The sequence below is a fragment of the Typopeltis vanoorti genome, chromosome 15 (genome assembly GCF_054136105.1).
Source record: "Typopeltis vanoorti isolate ZY-2024b chromosome 15, IOZ_Tvanoo_1.0, whole genome shotgun sequence".
NCBI lineage: Eukaryota > Metazoa > Arthropoda > Arachnida > Uropygi > Thelyphonidae > Typopeltis > Typopeltis vanoorti.
Window position 1 is genome coordinate 75,403,060 of NC_143563.1, and position 18,941 is coordinate 75,422,000.

At 35.4% G+C, this 18,941-nt stretch overlaps 1 protein-coding gene across 7 annotated transcripts in view; it reads left to right on the forward strand.

Annotated features, from left to right (window-relative positions):
• The window catches only part of LOC150098902 (poly(rC)-binding protein 3-like), a 435,954-nt gene that overhangs the window by 4,422 nt on the left and 412,591 nt on the right, over positions 1 to 18,941 (forward strand). The window contains exon 1 of one of the 7 annotated variants that reach the window (XM_090404973.1): positions 16,098 to 16,116. The exons of the other annotated variants lie outside the window; for them this stretch is intronic. The gene's annotated coding sequence lies outside the window, so the exon portion shown is untranslated. Of the gene's footprint in view, positions 1 to 16,097; positions 16,117 to 18,941 lie in introns of those variants that run through there. 7 annotated transcript variants of the gene reach the window in all.

The window sequence follows — 18,941 nt, forward strand, 5'->3', positions numbered from 1 at the left end:
ACTAAAGATTAAGAGAATGAGTTCACCCAATATTTTTTACATAAGAATATCACCAAAAGGCTGTATAAATCTTTTGGTGCCTGTAATCCAGGAACCCTGCTCTATAAATCAAGCACAGTACTTTTCCGTGCCCCTTCAGGCCTAAGATATATGCCACAACGATATTTTAGTCTTAAAAAACAAAGGGGGTGGGGGAGAAGATACAGCAAGTGACTAGTTTTACTCACTTTACCTTTTAATGTTGCTCAATGGGCTATGAATACCTCCAGGAGGTTTAGACATTTTCATCAAAATGTAAACATTCGGTAGTGACTGACTACTACTGTTTCATAACTGCTTGCATGTGCAGACTGAATAACTGGGAGAAGGTTTACAAGCAGTGGTGAGCTATAAGGGGCTCGCGCGAGTCGTTTGTTAAATTTTTCTCAAATTTGCGAGCCCTTTGTTCTTCTCGTTTAATAATCTTATAGAACTATAAAATACTACCGTGGAATGTATACTTTAAATCCATATGGATTTTCTGATAACTATTTAAAAAATCATTTCATTCCATTTTGTTCTGATGGAGTTAGTGTAATGTTAGGAAACAAATCAGGTGTTGCAATCAAACTTCTACAAAAATTTCCCAAACGTTGATTTGGCATTGCACTCATCGTTTACACTTAGCATTAGACGATTCGATAAAAAAACATTAAAGAAATAAATCATTTTGAAATATTTATGGATAAATTATATGCTTTTTATCATCAATCACCAAAAAATCAATGAGAATTAAATATGATTGTAAAAGACCTTGGTATCGAAATTTTAAAGATCGGCCATGTGTCTGGACCACGATGGGCAGCTTGCAGTTTACGAACGGCTCTTGCTTTGTGGAGAAATTACCCAGCTTTATGCAAGCATTTTGCATCGAACGATAAATGTAAGGACTTTTTAAACCAACTTCTCAATTTGGAATTTTTAAAAGATCTAGCATTAATGATTGATATCCTACAGGAATTATCATCTGTCAGAAGCTCTATAAAGTCGCAATATAAGTATTATAAGGGCTAAGTTAGGCTTTTTTTTTTCTTTTTTTGCTCTATGATGCGAGCCCCTTTCTAAAATTTCCATAGCTCACCACTATTTACAAGCCTCTTCTAATATCACTTCCGTTGGTTGAAAATGATGATCACGTATTTGTTTATGAGCGAATTCAAACCTGCATGACGTGTGCTGTGTACGAAATTATATTTCCATCTTCAACTGGAATATTTCAATTTGAGTTGAAGTTTTGCGTGTGTAACTTGTTAAGATAGAAATTAAAAAGATCGAAGATGGAGAAAGTAAAAAAAGTGGTAAACATTCCAGTGAATCAGCAATTAAGGAAGACTGACATTAAGTTCTCTCTTGTCCGTTTTTAACTTTTAATAACCAAGATTTCTTAAGCAAACTTGCCTGTGAACATCAGGAAGATGAGTTTCACCAGACTCGGGAATTCTTGCATACTCGAAGGCCCAAAAAAATAAATAAAAATAATTCAATTTACAAAAATGGATTTAAAGACATGCAGCAGTAATAGTTTGTCGCGCCCACGTTAACCCAATTTTCATCCGAAGGAATTGACCAAGAATAAAAACCCCAGACCGATAAGCGTAACTCCATTAATAAAATACAGTAGAGTTTCTGCAATATTTCATTCGGAAAACATTGCTGAAACCTCTGGATGAAAATGATATTGTAAGAGAAGACTCGGCTGGATTTGTAAATAGAGCTTCTTTAACTGACTTCAATGTTGGCATTAACGAGATAGGAGAAAATTGCCTCAGTTTTGTGTCCAGGTTTTAATAAAGAAGTTGTTACAATATTCGACTGTAATGATTATTAATGCCCCTACCCCTATTATTAAGCGGCCCAGCTTTGGAATGGGCTAAAATAATGCTTGGTTCTCATCCCACCAAGGATCGATTTTATAGCTGATGCTGTTCTTAGTTTCATTAATGGTATTGACCAGTGTTACAAGCCTGTAGATGGTACTAAAATTGTCAGTTTAATGGTAAATAACTGGAACGTTATTCGTATAGAAGTTTGGATGATTGAAATTAGTCTTTAAAGTGGCAGGTCAAATTTAAGACTTCGAAATGGCGAGAGATTAACCATCAAAGTAAATGTAAGTTGAAAGATATTTTGATGTAATTGCTTAAAAAAAAAAAAAAAAAAAAAACAGTGGAATAGTGCAACCGGATATGAAATCTGATACGTAATCCAAGACATGTTTAAAAATAGTCAGTGGAATTTTATCATTTGCAATTGAATTGCAAAATCTTTCATCTTGAGAAAAATGATAGTTCCATTCTACAAGCGTTGGTGCAACTACACATGAAATATTTCTTAGGAATATGTAGGCCATTACACATGATATTAATTTACTGGAGAGGATACAAAGGGTAGCAACTTGAACTAAGGGCGTGACTTAGGATGAGACTAAAGGTTTAGTCTCATCCTAAGTCATGATGTACGACTTAGAATGTTTACGATCATTCTAAGTCGTACATTTATGTATTTACTGAAAGCAGGCGTTTTCATGGGATATGATTAGATGTACAAGTTCAGCAATAAATTGAACGATATTGCAATTGGAAAGCTTTTGATAAATAAGACACGTACAAGACAAGATCCCGTGCTTAAAAATCGAGCAAAATAGGAAATTGTCACGCTGTTCCGAATTGTTCAAATAACTTGGCAAAGAAGTTAACAAGGATAATGTGTATATACACTTATGGAAAATTATTAAAGAATAAAGGGCGAAATCGTCATTGCGATGATCTAAATTATACCCAGTCTTACTACATTTGAATCGGTTAATTTTGGGGATTGACAAAGCATTCTTAACTTGATAGTTTTCTTAAAAACTATTTTATATCATATAACACCTCCAATTTACGTACATAATCCACTCACCTCGGTTATTTTTTCTAGTATTTTTATATAGATCTGTGGGTTTCCTTTATCCTTGTTAATTAAAACTAGTTTCAAAGGAATAAAAGGATAGATCTGATGCAGTTTATCGAGATCTTGAATGGGATTTCATCATGGATAATTATATACCATATTAGTTACATATATCATAAAGTCAGAGGAGGTTTACAGCTCTGATAATAAGGTGTAACCCTTTTTCTTTCTAAGAAGTCCAATACGTCTCGGATAATTATATACCATATTAGTTACATATATCATAAAGTCAGAGGAGGTTTACAGCTCTGATAATAAGGTGTAACCCTTTTTCTTTCTAAGAAGTCCAATACGTCTCGATTCTTTGCCATTACTGAACGAGTATGGGTTATATTTTTAGTCGTATATTTTATGGCTAGAAACCGTATTAAATGATATGAAGTAGGTCAAACTGGAACAAATTTTAGTATACTAGTTTCTTTGTCGGGGGGGGGGAGATCTCCTAGTCGACCGTTATATTCACTGATTTCTATCACTGATTTTACTTATCTTCATCTGAGTAGAAAAATGTGTGCCAGATTCTGATCCACAGATGTTCTTCACTCCAGACCAAAGAACATCCACAGATGTTCTTTGGTCTGGAGTGATTTACATTCTTTTATGATCGCTCTGTATTTTAAAATAGCAAGATGCAAGCAGTGTTTTTTGTCGCAAATTTTGCTTAATAAACATGGAAACGATCGAGATTATGATAAAAAGAATGTTACAAGTCTGAACGTCAGTGGATCAAGTGTTCTGAATGTGACGAACACCCAACGAAAATGATTGCTTTATCATCACATTCTAAAGCTGCTCTCCGAAGGAACCAGTGCAAGTTCATCGGCCTGTTTATAACCGGCTGCAATAGGTCATAATGCTAGTACATAAGTATCAATTTTAATCAGTAAATTCCGTCTTAATTTACATTGCGAAACAGTGCAATAGCGTTCTTGTATAGCGACGTCATTCACTATACAAGAACGTTTATTAACATAATTTTCTTATTTGGGATCCTGAGTAAAATTAAGAATTTTGGTAGTTTGACTACCAAATTTCATTAAAATTCATCCATCTGAGAGGAGTTATATGCTGAGGGAGGAAAAACGAAAACTACTAAGTGCGCACGCGTTATTGCGAATCTCACTTTAAAACAGAAGTACAACCGAAACAAACCACTGAATAGTATTGAACCGATGTTGATGAGATAAAATAGAATGCAGACTTTAGAAAATGTTAAAAAAAAAAAAAAAAACAGCTTAAAGAAATATGTTGCCGATTATTAAAAATTGACAGTACATTCAACAATCATTTGGACAGACTGCATGAAGTGCACATTTTGTGTTTGATATATTCATTCGCATAAATTTGGTAATATATAGTCTTTGTGGAGTTAGTACCAAGACTTATCTCACGATCAAAATTAGATGCTGAGCAACTTTGTCATCTCTTTATGGTTGAAGAGAATGTTAAGCCGCATGATGATTTGGAATTGAAACCTAAATACGCAGTTACAATTCTAAAGGGGGGGGGTGATTAAACAAACAATAAAAAAGGTGAATCATCCTTATCGTAAAAATTCTCTAAGACTGAAAACTTTGTTCGAAAAGTGAGGTGTATACCGATTGCTGTTTTTGGCATAGTGGTCACTAGAAATTCCTTCTTGCTGGTCAAGTTATTGATTGACCAGCAAGGGGAATTTGTGAGTTTTGAGTAAGAGATTTCAGAAGTTGGCGAGAAGCTCCCAGAAAGAAAGAGAAACAAATGTGACATTCGCGAAATTGTGTTGTATTCATGAACACTGCATTTTTTCTTACTTACCCAGCGATTTCTTATATTCACAAATTTACGATCAGCTTTAAATGGAAGGTGATTTACATGATATAGATACCATAACATTCAAAGTGAAAAATGTATTCTTGATGGATTCACATTTTATTGGGACTGTTCGATCCCTCTCTTTTTTTTCTCACAAAATGTTAGTGCAAATGTCAACACATAGTTTAGCCCTTAAGATTTCCAGATTATTGAAGACAGAAAACTATGATAGTTTTCTGTCTTCAATAATCATGACACTAACCTACTTATTTGCGAAATCATATTAACAATACCTGGTCTTAGCGTATGATTTGCCAACCTCCGAATAGAGAGCATCTTTGATCTTTAACAGGCTCTGGGTTAGAATTAGTCCTGCATATTTGGGTGGTCGATGAATTTCATCACCTGGTGTGAGACCACCACCATGCTTATTGGAGGCCTGAAGTGGTTTCACAAATTTCCATTTTGGTTTCGATACTAGGCTTCCCGAATTGTTAGGTAGACTCCCATAAAAAAAAAGGAATGTTAATGTGTTGTGTTTCTAATTCCCACCAACTCAACTTTCTATGAAAAGCTCACAATTAAGTTTGACATATTCTGTATCATGGGTTCTCAACCTTTTCTTAAAAAGGAAAAAAACCGACCTAGAATTAGAAATTGCATTCACCTTGTGATAATGCCAGTATATTTAGTATCTTAAAAAAATAAAAAGATACCAAATACCGACACACGTGTGTAGGTATTTGGTATATTTTATTTTTTATTTCTTTTTTGCCAGGAGGGGGGGATAAAATTGTTTATTTTCTTCTAATTTATTATTTTTATTTCTTGGAATTAAGCTATAAACACTGAATTGTTATGTTGGCCACCGTATGGAAATCCCTATTTCCTACATCTCGCATACTGGCACATTTTACTGTTTTTCACACACATTCTCAAAAGTGATCCCAAAAGAGTTGGAGAGCGCTTCACTTTATGAAAGAAATTTTTTCTTTCAGGATATGTTAAATTAATTTGTAAAAAAGAAAAAAAAACATTTGAATACACGTATCTAGTACAATGTGCAAGGTACACTGCTTGGAAAGAAGTGAACGGATCCATAGCGCCCACCTTAATAAGCTGTAGAACCTCCTTTCACTGTGATGACTGCAGCAATCCTATGGGACACAATTTTCTCAAGCGTACAGCAGAGATCAATGGGAATTTTGGACTTTTCTTCTGGTAGATGTGCAATGAGATCCTGGGCTGTTTTGGGGAAGATGCCCTTGACTTTGCCCATGCTCCAGTTCATCCCACATAATGTTCACTAAGGTGGAGGTCAGTCAAATATGGTTACGTTCGTGTCCACAAACCACTCAGTTACAACAGCATTATTGGCACAGTGCATTTTCTTGCTGAAAGAGACAATGGTCATTCCGTAGAAACGCCATAAAGTAGGAAGCATTGCATCGTTCAGAATATTCCGATACCTCTCGGAGTTCAGTGTTCGTGGCACTACAAACAGAGATCCAAGACCAAACCAGGAAAAACAGGACCATACTATCATGCCTTTATCTCCGAATTTCGTAGTTGGAGTTAATACACTGATAAGAGACGTTCAATGGGTATCTGCCACACCCACCCACTACACCTTATTCAAATTTTGTCAGTTCCCTTCTGACAGCCATTTAACCTGGACGCAGTTTCACTAACTTGGGAGCATCATGTTCCTCCAGTTTATACCGGCTACAAACAGGTGATTCGTTACATGGTACGATGCACCTTGCCAATGGGGGTGTCCGTTTACTTCTTTCTAAGAAGTGTATGCGTGTCAGATTAAACAAAATGAAACTTGAAGAGAAATGTATTTGTGTGTGTTGTATAAACTCTTCAAAAGTTTCACTGTGTATGCATGACCTCGCCACTGATACTAATGGAGAAGTTCTGTGATAAGTATCGATGGTACCATTTTCTACCAAAGGGTAGAAAAAAATCTTTGTTTGAATTCCGTCCGTCTAGGATGCAAAGAGTGTTTTTAAGGGCTTTTTACCTGAAAGTAAGTTAGCCGGTCTCATACAGACGGGGAAAGAATTTTCTCTTCCAGTAACTTGGCTTTTTTTCATCCCACAAAACAAACAAACACAAGACTCAACGCAATTAAATTAACAGACATCACGAACTCGCCTCAGTCGCTTCTGCCGTTAATCAAAACAATAAACAAACTACCGATAGAAGAGCATTCTAACACGGTATTGCTAAAAGCTCCGTCGAACTTTTCAGAGTTTGTTAATTTTTTGCGTGTTCAGTTTGAAATTTTGAATTGAAATTGAAATTTAAAGAAACATAGCAGTCACGTATACTTGTTATTATTCCCTTATCCGTAATATAGATTTTCTGTAGATTGCAAAATATAGAAATATAGTGATGGAAACATTTACTGCAGTTAACAGTTGAATACGTCACTGTCACATGCTGCCCAAGTTTTTTAGACCTGTGCATTGTGTAGTGGCACGCCTCTACTAAACTCTTTTCCTTCTCGGTGGTTTCGTGCGTTACTAATCACGACGGCGTCATATTAGTGAGATGCAATGCGGGAGGGGAAGAAGAAGAAAGAAAAGCATAAGTTTGACATTTTTATTCATTGGATATAAATTTTTTTTTAAAAGATTTCACGTACAAAAGGATTTGTAAATCTATCATATATTTAAATACAATAGGTGGGACAAATTAGAAAATTCGGAAATCCCGCTCTAGAGACTAAACAGACGACTACTGTATCATACAAGCCTCTTCAAGCTTCTCGTACATGGAGTGGTTTCATATGAGGCAGTGAGAATCATATTCCACCTAAAGATATCCATACGCACAGCCTCTTGGTTGGTGAACAGGTACGTTCACTCGGCCAACCAGACCTGCAGTGTTTGCCTCATAAGAAAGTGCGATTTGTTTTGCTATCACATACTTCTCAATTCTATTGTTTATTGTAAATGATGGACTCGGTTCTTATGTGTAACAGTCGAAAGGGGGCAGTCTAAATGGATACTCTTCCATCTTGAAAATCATCAGACATATTTTGTGATTTTTGCATGAGTCATTGCGTCATCGTCAGCTGCACGTTCAATTAAATCACGTGTCAGACATCTGGTTTATTCTACCACAAAACCTTATGCACACGTGTTCTTTTCGATTCTCAGACACGAAATGTGATGCGCGTTAATAGGACACTCCTTACTGACCTCGAGGATGGAACATGCATTGAGACGTGACCATGTCTTTGCAAGCAATACTTCTCGCTTTTGTACAGTCCTAAGAAACCAATATGCTTTCTCCACCTTAATATTTTACTTTGAAGTGTCACATAAACATTGCATTTCTTAATTAAAGATCATGCCATTTCCAAAATCTTGAATACCAATACTAGGTCTCACGGAAATACATTGATAATACACTCGACAATCAAAATTAAGCCTTATCAATTTTGTCAGTTATTTGATATTAAATATTTTCGTGTATAATGAGTATACTGATTATGTCGGTATATACTGAGGGGATAGTTTATTAGGTGTACCTCTCCATCATGCATGAAATCTATTGCTTGATTAATGCATTATGTTGCTTGTTTGTAATGGAGTTTTACCTTCCCGTGAGTCTCCTAGAAGGTAATATCAGCTGCTGCGTGACATCAGTAACTTTGAGCGCAGTAGAATAGTCGCAAATGTACCTGCATTTGCGACTATTCTACTGCAAATGTATCATGCAACCTACGCCTTTGAGTGTTTGTGTGGGAGTGGCTATTGACTCCCGAAGTCTAAAGAATGATCCAATAGTCCTCCGGGAAGAAAAAAAAGAAAAAAGCTAGCAGCATTTCTATCGCCGTCGTTTCTCTTCGGATATGGTAATATTTTCCAAAGTTTTGACGCACATTCTATTTTGACTGCGCGTTCTATTAACGCACAGATTAATAAGACCTATAGATTACATGTAGCACTGATTAGGAAGGCCAGCCACGTTTTATGAGAGATTATTTATTGTATAGCCAATCACCTGTCATTTTTTGATGGGTTATAAGCTAGTAGTAACAATTGTTGATAACAGGGATGTATATAATGCAAAATGATCATCTTTTCCCTTTTATTTATTTATTTTATTTGGAAGAGTAGAAAAGCGTGCATGATACACACTTAGAAAGGCGATATATTGGAAATATATGCAAACCGGTTTGAATTGTAATGAAACCATCGATTGACGTGCGTAAATGGCGACATTGGGTTTCATTAAATTTTCATTGATACTGCGCAAAGGCATTGCCGTTGATTACTTATAAAATAAAACGATTTACGTTTTGCGCAGAAAATAATTGGAGAATTTTATTTTATGACAGTGAAATGGCGAGAGAGACATCTTTTAATTTTCCAGTGTGGGTTACCATAGTGATGTCACTGGCATATTAGAACATTACTTTGTGTTTTGTGATTGCTTGAAAAATGAGTGAAAAGAAAACTGGAGTGAAAGATATTGGAAAGAAAGATGCAAAGAAAACTTTCAAAAAATAAAATAGCCATTTCTTTTTTAACAACCAACGACACAAATCTGTAAAGTTCTGAAAACAGTTTTGACGGTATATAAACATAACGTGAATCGTTGGAAGAAAGAATGACGAAATTTCAGGGTATTTTCACTTCAGTTCACTATGAGGAACATCGGTTCCTACATGAACGGTTGCTTATGGAAAATATCGTGAAATTGTGGTTCTTGAGTCAATACCACAGAAGCAAAACGGATAAATGAAATTGTTCTATATTCAGGTAAGGGACTTCCATTCTTAAATGTAACTGCCCTCTTAGATAGCGAATTAGCTTACTCTTTTGCTACAATCCAAATCCTCTTTTAGATGAACTGCATCATCTTCTTTTAATTATCCTCCCAACTTAGAATCATCTATAGAAAGAGCTGAATATCCTCCACCCTCCGAAAAAACCTTAAAGTCATTAATGTACAAGTAATGTCCCATGGGGTCGCATTTGTCACTCTATAATGCTGTAAATCCTCCAGATAGGAAGGATTATGTTTTCGTTAGTTCTAGATGTGGGGAAAAAAATCAGTAATACTGTCTACGGCATTTCCTCGCAGATAAAAGGAAGATTGTTCTACAGTATCCTATAACTCAACCGTCTCTTAGGTATCTCTTGAAAAATGATTTATTACGCGTGTCCAATAGGACTGTGTATAACAACGAAATTTGTTCCTTCACAGCATCTAAATACTTCAGTAACCAATCTACATGGCCGCAGAAAGCAGAGCATGGAAAGACCATCTCAAGTGTCGTTCTGTTTTTTAATAGGAATAGTAACATGAAGAATGCTCTCAGATAACGTGACATTTGCCATAAAATCTTATTTGCCATTACAAATAGAGGCTGAGGAAAGGTTCAAATAAACAAAATTTTTGAATCCAATATAAAAATACACTTAGGAATTTTATCACTGATTTTATTATTTCAAATAGGTAATTATGCATTTATAAAAAACGTTTTTAGATTATTTTAAAAACAATGTACGTTTTCCTCTTTTCTACATGATTATGATTGAATACAAGCGAGCAGTGATAGAACAAAGTTTGATGAACTTAAAAAAAAAATAGAGAAGTGTTAACATTTACTTGTTAACCTTGTATTTATGTTTACGTGAATTAAAATAGAAAACCAAAATGAATTTTTCTTTTACTGCTATTTTCTATGCTATTATTTACTGCTGAAATGTCCACATATCTGAATTAATTCTACTGCAGTTTCAGAATTTTCAAAACGCATCGTAATTTAATATCTCTAGCTTCTGACTTCTTAAGGACTAGTTCAAATTTTATATATGTATATTCTTGAGAGATAAAGTTCATTAAATAAGATTTCGAATACTAAAAATGGTGGAATCTTAGGGCATTTGCTAATATTTTAAACACAGCAATACTCTAGGAAATTTGTTACTAAAAATCATTAAGAAATCATTCAAACTTAGACCATCAGTGGTATATATCGGATAGAATCACATTAAGGATACTATATACTTAATGCCAATTGGACAGCCTACTTTATATGGCTGCCTTCAAATCCACACGATTTTTTCAAATCGCACGAGATACCCGCCTGGTTGGCCAAGTGGTTCGCGTATCCGTCCTCCAACCAACAGGCTGCGGGTTTGATTCCCCCCCCCCCCCGGGCATGTCTGTCTGTCTATCGGTGGGAGATAAATTTTGCCTGGTGGGAGGCCATCGCCCCACTTACATTGGCCTGAAAAAGTTCCATTTGGGGTCTCTAGAGCAGGATTTCCGGGTTATGTAAAAATAAATAAAAAAGAAAAAAAGATGACTACTAAAAAATATGAAAAAAAAAATTCTTAGCCCACCTACATACTGTAGGTTTACATAAAAATCTTTCTTAGGAGAGAGTCACTTAAAATTGAAATTATACTATAAACCATCGAAACGTATTCATTTTGAAGAAAACTTGGGGAGAGCTAAAACTTGAACTAAAATCTTATGACTGTCTTTTGATATATCACAAATTTGATCACAGTCGGTTCAGGCGTGTTTCTTAAAAGTTTTTCTATATGATGCGCTTTATGAAAAAGAAACAAGTGAGAGAGAAGGCAAAGTAGTATACAGTTTTCTCACTTTCATAAAAGTATGTACTGCAACTTTGTATTGCATTTTTGAAGTTTTATTTGACATTATATAGTTTTGACATACCCTATCCTAAAAGCAAAACATTACACAGCAATTTTATTAGTCACTCACTGTTAATAAGATGTGTTATAGAATAAATAGCATGTATCAACGGTAACAAAACAAATTGCACATTCAGATTTTATTTTTTAAATTATTTTTACTCATAGTTACGGATAAACTATTTCGCGCTTGTTCTATCTTGTATAAGCTCATAAGCCATAACATTATGACCACTCAACTTGTTAACCGCCAATCAAACCTCATTGCCCGGAAACAGGCCAGTGGTGACTGTGTTCTGGTATGGCGATTGTTCTCATGGACATCGCTGGTTCCTCTCATCCCCATTGAACACACCTTGATCGCTAGTTCTTACCTGGGGATTATTTCGAACCAGGAAGTGCCTTGCATGGTGACAATGTGGTCTGATGTATATGGATTCTTCCATCAAGATGCTCTGTCACGAAGCTCGCATTCTTCAAGCATGACTTGAAGAACATATCCAAGAATTAGGTGTGTTTCCAGTGGCCACCTGATTTGAATTCCATAGCACATTTGTGGAATCATACGAAACGCAGCATCCGCCGGTCGACTCCAGTGTCTCGCTCGATCGCTGACCTCCGGGACGTTATTCTGCCTGGTTGTGGTCCAGAATACCTCAGGACACGACACCTTCCGCGATCTAGTGGAGTCGATGCCAAGAGGGGGTGCAGGCTTTCTCAGTCAATGGAAGCCCAGTACGCTACTAGATAGGTGAACATCATGTTTTGGCTCATGAGACTATTTCATTCATGGTTGTGTAACGTCAACAGTGATAAAACCAATTGCATTAAATATGTTTGATATAATGGGAGAGCCATGTAAAAGTGGATAATATGACAATCCACCTAAATTAAAATCAGATGATATGTTTAAGACGTTTTAGAGATGAAAGAAGCAAGGAATAGCCAAGTTCCAAATATATATATATATATATATATATATACTCTATATTGATTTATTTATTTTTTTTTCAGAATTAAATTTCGAAAGACGAAATGCGATTCAGAAAGCAACTTTCTATTCTCGATCCTGATTTCCTTTCTTGATTGAAAAAAAATCTACAGAAAAAAACAAGGTTAAGGAAAAAACAAACAAACTGGCAAATAGGTCTCGTGGTATAAGCCAAAAACATAAAACAGGAGAGTTGTGTGATCTTCTCAAAAAGTCACGATGTTCAGATTTCTTGAGCCCATGGCTTCCTGGACGCCGTACGAAATTTGTTGGTCTTAAGTGCAACAGTGCCACTTTATAAGAGCAATTACAAACATCAACTTTTATGTATGTGTTATGGAAGATTGTAAAACCTGCTATTAGTTATTTTATACCCTTTGATGGCTGTGCAATTAGATTTGGTTATGGTTGATTCAGTTTTTGCATTGTGCAAAAAGTACCACCCCTCCCCCTTTCTAACACAGAAAGAAACAACACAAGTTAATCCAGAACCTTGGATGGAGAGTTTTATTGAAATTCTTGCAGAAATTTGTCAAGCAATCTCGATTTTTATTTTAAAACGCAAGACTTGCAGCAGCACAAAAGGGAGGAACGTGAAGAAATTATACATGTATAATACATATATTTTATATGTGTATATTTTTTTTCGCGAAATCATGAAAATTTTTATTAAAAATAATCGGAAGAATTATGACAGCGAATCGTTACATGCAAAATATTTTATTGGTATGATATTTCCCACTTCAGTTTAATAAAAAAAAATATTGTATCGAAAGTCGAAGATTCAACTCTCAATAATTTAAAACTGTTATATGTAATTATAATAATTCCTACCTAGTTTGAAATTTAATGAATTTTTGTATTTTGAATCAGTATTAAAATTTGTCATTACATTTTGACCATTTTAAAAAATTGCAAAATTAAGCAAAATAAAATTGATTACTATATATCAAAAATGGCTAAGTTCTGTTGGCGTGGTAATGAATGATTGCACTAAAAGAATAATGTTATGCAGTGCACTTTATCCATGATTATGTGCAATAATTTCCCAAGTTGAGTTTTTGCAAGTACACAGAATATTCACCAGTATAAACATTCATTGTATTAATTCATCATTTTAAATTAGTTTCTGGCAACTAATGGAATGAATGGAGAAAAATTATAGATTAGTTTCCTATGACCCAGGGAGATGTTTTGCGTCTCTGATGAAGAAATCTATGAAAAATTCAAAGTAATTGAATTTTACAACGATTTCTCATTAAAAATAGATGAACTCTAATCAAAATAGTGTACACGAGTTCTGCTGATCTGAAATATTTTCTACAGCACTTGTCTACTCTTCATTTTATCGGTCAGTTACTACTTATTCCAGCATTTATTTCCTAAACTAAAAATTAAACAATAAAAGAGAAAGATAATTAAAATCGATTATCCCCCCCCCCCCCCCGATTTTTAATGTTAATGTGTTCGTTTCGTTTTCTTCCTCATTTCCAATTAATTAGTAAGCCTGTGAAACGAAGCAATATCGATAGCCCAAGGTACTCACCTCCAAGAAAGAAAATCAGTATGTAAGCGAAATACAAATACTGAACATTGTATATTGTACCAGTAGTACATATCTCCTTTCGGTGTCAATAAAAATAGCAATTTGGAAATTTTTTTCTTTTCTTAGAGAAGAAAAATCTTATATTACGTAAATTTCGCTATATACAAATGAAAAAAACTTTGTGCCCCTTTACCCCACAGTTTGGGAATCTTTTGTTTAGTCCATCATTTCGACCTGATCAATAGGATGTCTAACTGTTATCCACTCGTGAAACTATTTATCTCTAGCATTTTATAATTGACAGTTAAATTTGCCCAAACTCGTTATGTATCATAGAACAATGAACTGTTATCCGTAAACTTCATTTTTCTGTTTTCCCCTCTTTCTCCTTTCCGTCTCTGCTTGGAATTATTGATCACTTCAGTGATGTATGTGATGTCTACGAAGATAACGGTTAATTTCCGGATTTTGTCGAAAAATGCTATTAAAAATTTTGTTTCAACCACTCGGGGCTTAATTTAATTCGATAAACTGTGTTTTTTTTTAAGTGCTTTTACACGAAAAAATTAAGCTGTTGAAAAGTTACACTTCCAACGAAAAATAAAATCCCTTATAAAGAACAGCTAATTACATTCTGTACATGCTCATGAACACCAGTTACGAAGTATGCAAAAGTATTGCCTCCTGGGTTTTGCATTAAGGGCTTTTAGCGCAGTCTCTTATGTTGACTCATGCAGACAGAATGAAGGATTTCCGGTTACTTGAATTTACTCTCGAACCGCTACTACCTGCTTGTAGATAGAAAACAAACATGCGATATCACCGACCAAACTTTGTTCTTCAGCAAGCTTTTGTTTATTTTTGCTAATTGGTTTTGTGCGGAACAAAAGAAAGCGAGTTAACTTGTTTAGCGCTTCCATTCTAAATAAAATTTACAGTACTAGTCTGATATAGTTTTTTTTTGCATACGTAATTAGATATTTCTCCCTTTTTTTTCTCCCTTTTTTTTTTTTTTTTTTTTGCATTGCATTATTCTTCAGACTAGTGTATGCCTAGCAAGGAAGTCTTCTTAATTTTAGCAAACACCGTTGAAATGTAGGGTTTTAGTTTTATCTCCTAAATACTTTGGGAGAGAAAAAAGTGGACCTTTTTATTTATTTATTGCGAAATTATATGGATAAAAAGATAATTTCATTATCTACATGCAGTCTTTATTCTATATGCGATCTTAATGTTTATACTAACCCACCCTCTAAAAGAATTTATGAAGTGTATACAGTTTTCCCCATAATCTTCTCGAAAGTTGACGGGGATTGTGTTACGAAGGAATGCTATTAGACGTCGACTAGACCCTTGTTTTTGTCAATTTTATGACTTCGACTGTGAAATCTTAAGCAAACCTTTGTTTTCCTGATCACAACTTTAGAGGTACGAGGCAAAGTTCACGCTTCTTATGCTATGCGAAAATATGGATCCATTACTTTAAACTTAAATACATTAAACTTTTTTTGTTTGCTTAACGAGTAGAAACAAGCCATTTTCTACGAATTATAAAGTATTGGTGATGCCACGATGCATTAATACGTAAACGTGCAGTGTAAAGAGATTGTTATATATATACTCAACCCATTTTAACTACTGTTTTTGTATTCATGGTTGTAATAACGTTAATTATAGATATACTTTTCGCTTGTAACTAAAGTACTATTTCATTAATTTATTACAACAATCAAGAATGTATTATTCAAGACGTGTCACGTTCTCGTAAATTTGGAGAGAACGAGAAAAAGAATGACGTACTGCAGCTACGGAACTGTTCTTTAATCGTGCTCACGATTGAACACAAAATCCAGTGATCTGCTTTTTGTAAACAAAGTTTTATTCTTAAATGCTGTGGTTGAATGCGAGAGGTAAGTTGGGCACGTTATAGAGTAACTGTATACCACGATAAACTTTTGCTGATGCATATTTTCCCACACTATAGATGCTTGTTTCAATGTGCCAGTTTGGTGGGCAAAGTGGATGGTGTCTCCCCTTTCCAACCAATGGGCTGTGGACTCGAATTCCACATCGACGTTTGTCAGTGTTTTTGTGTGGTAAATGAATTTCTCGAATTCCGTTTGTATTAACGTTTTCCAACCGTTATGAATTTATTTTTAGTTTCATTGTGTTAAAAGTAATATATTAAGACATACCGTTAACATCTAAAATCAAAATTATTTGTTAAAGAAACAATTAAAAAAAATAGCGTAAGTCGACTGTATCTTTCATAAGATATATTAGGTGGGAGTATTCCCCCAACTAATATAGCTTTTCCACTTAATATATATTTATCCCCCCACCCCTGCTCACAAATTCTCATGTAGCTAGGATTTGTTGCTCGTCGTTCCTTTCCTCTTCGGATTTGTCGTTCTCTGTGTTTGCCGCTTATGCTCTAGTGGTGGTATCCCATTAGTATAAACGATCCCACAAAGTCTAGACTTATTGGAAAGAGAAACTTATACCCAGCTATTCAAATACACATCTCCAACCCCTAGTATGCGCCCAAAACTTATAAACATAAAACGTAGCCTTGAATCAACTCTCAACCCCAGCCACCAAGCTCTGTTTTCTAATGCAGTATCCAGTAATGTCAAAAAATCATTTGCAGATTTTTCTATTCAACTTCAGTCTGTCCTTTGTCATCAGTTAACAGAAAAAAAAAAAGAAAAAAAAAGCGAAATCCATTTCTTTAGAACACATGTGGAACTTTTTTCCCCCCCCAAGCTACTTTAGGCCTCCTATAAGCGTGGTGGTGTGATCTCACACTGGGCGATGACGTTCATCTCCCATTTAAAAAAAAAAAAAAAAAAAACTCACACACACACACACACACACCCATGCCTATGGTGGGATTCGAGCCTGTTAGTTGGGGGCGGATTACGCTAACCACTCCGTTTCACGTACAATGACCGTTTATGATAAAGGTTTATGTAAATCGAAAGGTATATCAAAATATCATAGAATTTCATTTCATTTCCTTGTGCAAACGTTTATTTGCGTGGGCTTAGTTTTAAAATACGGATCTAGTATTAGAACCTGATGAATAAAAAATTTTCAAACTGAAAGGACCATTTAAGCCGAGTTGTACAAAAGCATTTTAACCAGAGGTGTGCTATCAGGTCATTAATATTAGACTCGCTGTACAACGAGAGATGTTCAATCCTGCGTTGCCATACGGAAATACCACTTCTGTCACCTGTACAGCATAATGATTATTTACAAATTATCAGGCATGTCTCTTACGCGATGTCTCCAGCACGCGCAACAACTCATCAGTATATTGTAATTCCTCAGTCTGTCGCATCATTCGCGAAGCACTCAACGCTGTTGTTCTCAGACTAATCTCGCACGAATATTAGTTGATTATGTTTTCGAGTTTTTTTTGCTGCCGCACGTTTCTTCATTTAGACTTCAGATTTTATACCTAGGACCGCTTTCACAGTATTTAAGGACAGGATCTGGTAAGGGCCACACGTTGTTCTCTTGATCAATCGTCTAGTTACTATCTCAGTATAGTTATTTAACAAAACATTACTCATTAATTCTTGTTTACAATGAAGCATTCTCGTAGTGCTGCGGGAATGCTGCATTGTGCTATCGTAGTAATAGAATATTCTGTACGCAGAGGCGTAGCTAGGGAGGAGCGGAGGGGGGCGATCCGCCCCGGGCGGCACTTTGAACCTTTTTGAACTTTTGCAGTTAATTCTAAAATACAGTATCGAGAACTCATTCCCAAATAGTGTAATACTACTGCGAATTTTCCTCACAATTGCTGTAAGTGTTGCTAATTGTGAAATGAGTTTTTCTAAATAAACTTAAGAATTACCTACATTACTATGAAATAGACTTCGCCAATGTCATCGACGATTTTGCTAACAGAAAAGGAAGAAAAATAACATTTTAGAATGTTGAAATTAAAGTTTTACTTCAAAAATAAAAATAGTGTTTTAATTTATTTTTCTCTACGTCGTTTTGACTCTTTGTAGTATTTTTGGTGTGTATTGAGGGGCGGCAAAAGTTCTAGCTACACCACTGTCTGTACGTTCTGACGTCACGGTGGAACATGTTTATGTAAAGTGGGACCTGGTTGGCTTACTCACTGACAATCCTGCCTCTTGAGAGGAAGGGTTCAAATTTGGGCGATGACTGGAGATATCTTTGCACAATTTCATTCAACCACTGTTAAGGTCACTGGTAGAGGTTATCGGAGTTTTCAGTCGAGAAATTCTGGCGTTTTTCTAAGGCTCTTTTGCCTTATTGATAGACAAATTGACTATCAGAAAAATACATTTCATGGCCTAAACTTTGTTAATATATACAATATATCCAACGATTCAGTTCTACAATTCATCAGAACTCTTTCAACCTAGTTGAAAGAGTTCTATATTATGCATTTGCTATTATTGCCGGTATGATATAAAGCATAAACTGTTAGGATCTTATAAACCCTACTGCGACTATAAACAGGATGTGTAAGTAGAAAGGAAACTAAGAGTTTGCATATGAGGATATACTTTCCCCTTTGTGATGATGATGAACAGCCTATTTTTCTACCCACTGTAGGGTGAAAGCCTCTCCCATTGCGGGAGGTTTTGGGTCTACTACTCCCATGGTGACCCAGTCCATATTGGGAGAGTATATATATACTTGGGTGAAGGAATATATGAAGGTGGAAGACAATCACAAACATCCATGCCTACACGGGATTCGAACCCGCAGCCTATAGGCTGGAGAGGCGGATACGCTAACCACTCGGCCAGCCAGGCCGGCTTCCCCTTTGTATTGACTATGAATTATTGTAGATCGACATTAAAGTATTCTTCGTGTTTCTACAAAAGGGACCATATGTAAACCGTTCTATATATTTGAACATGGAAAT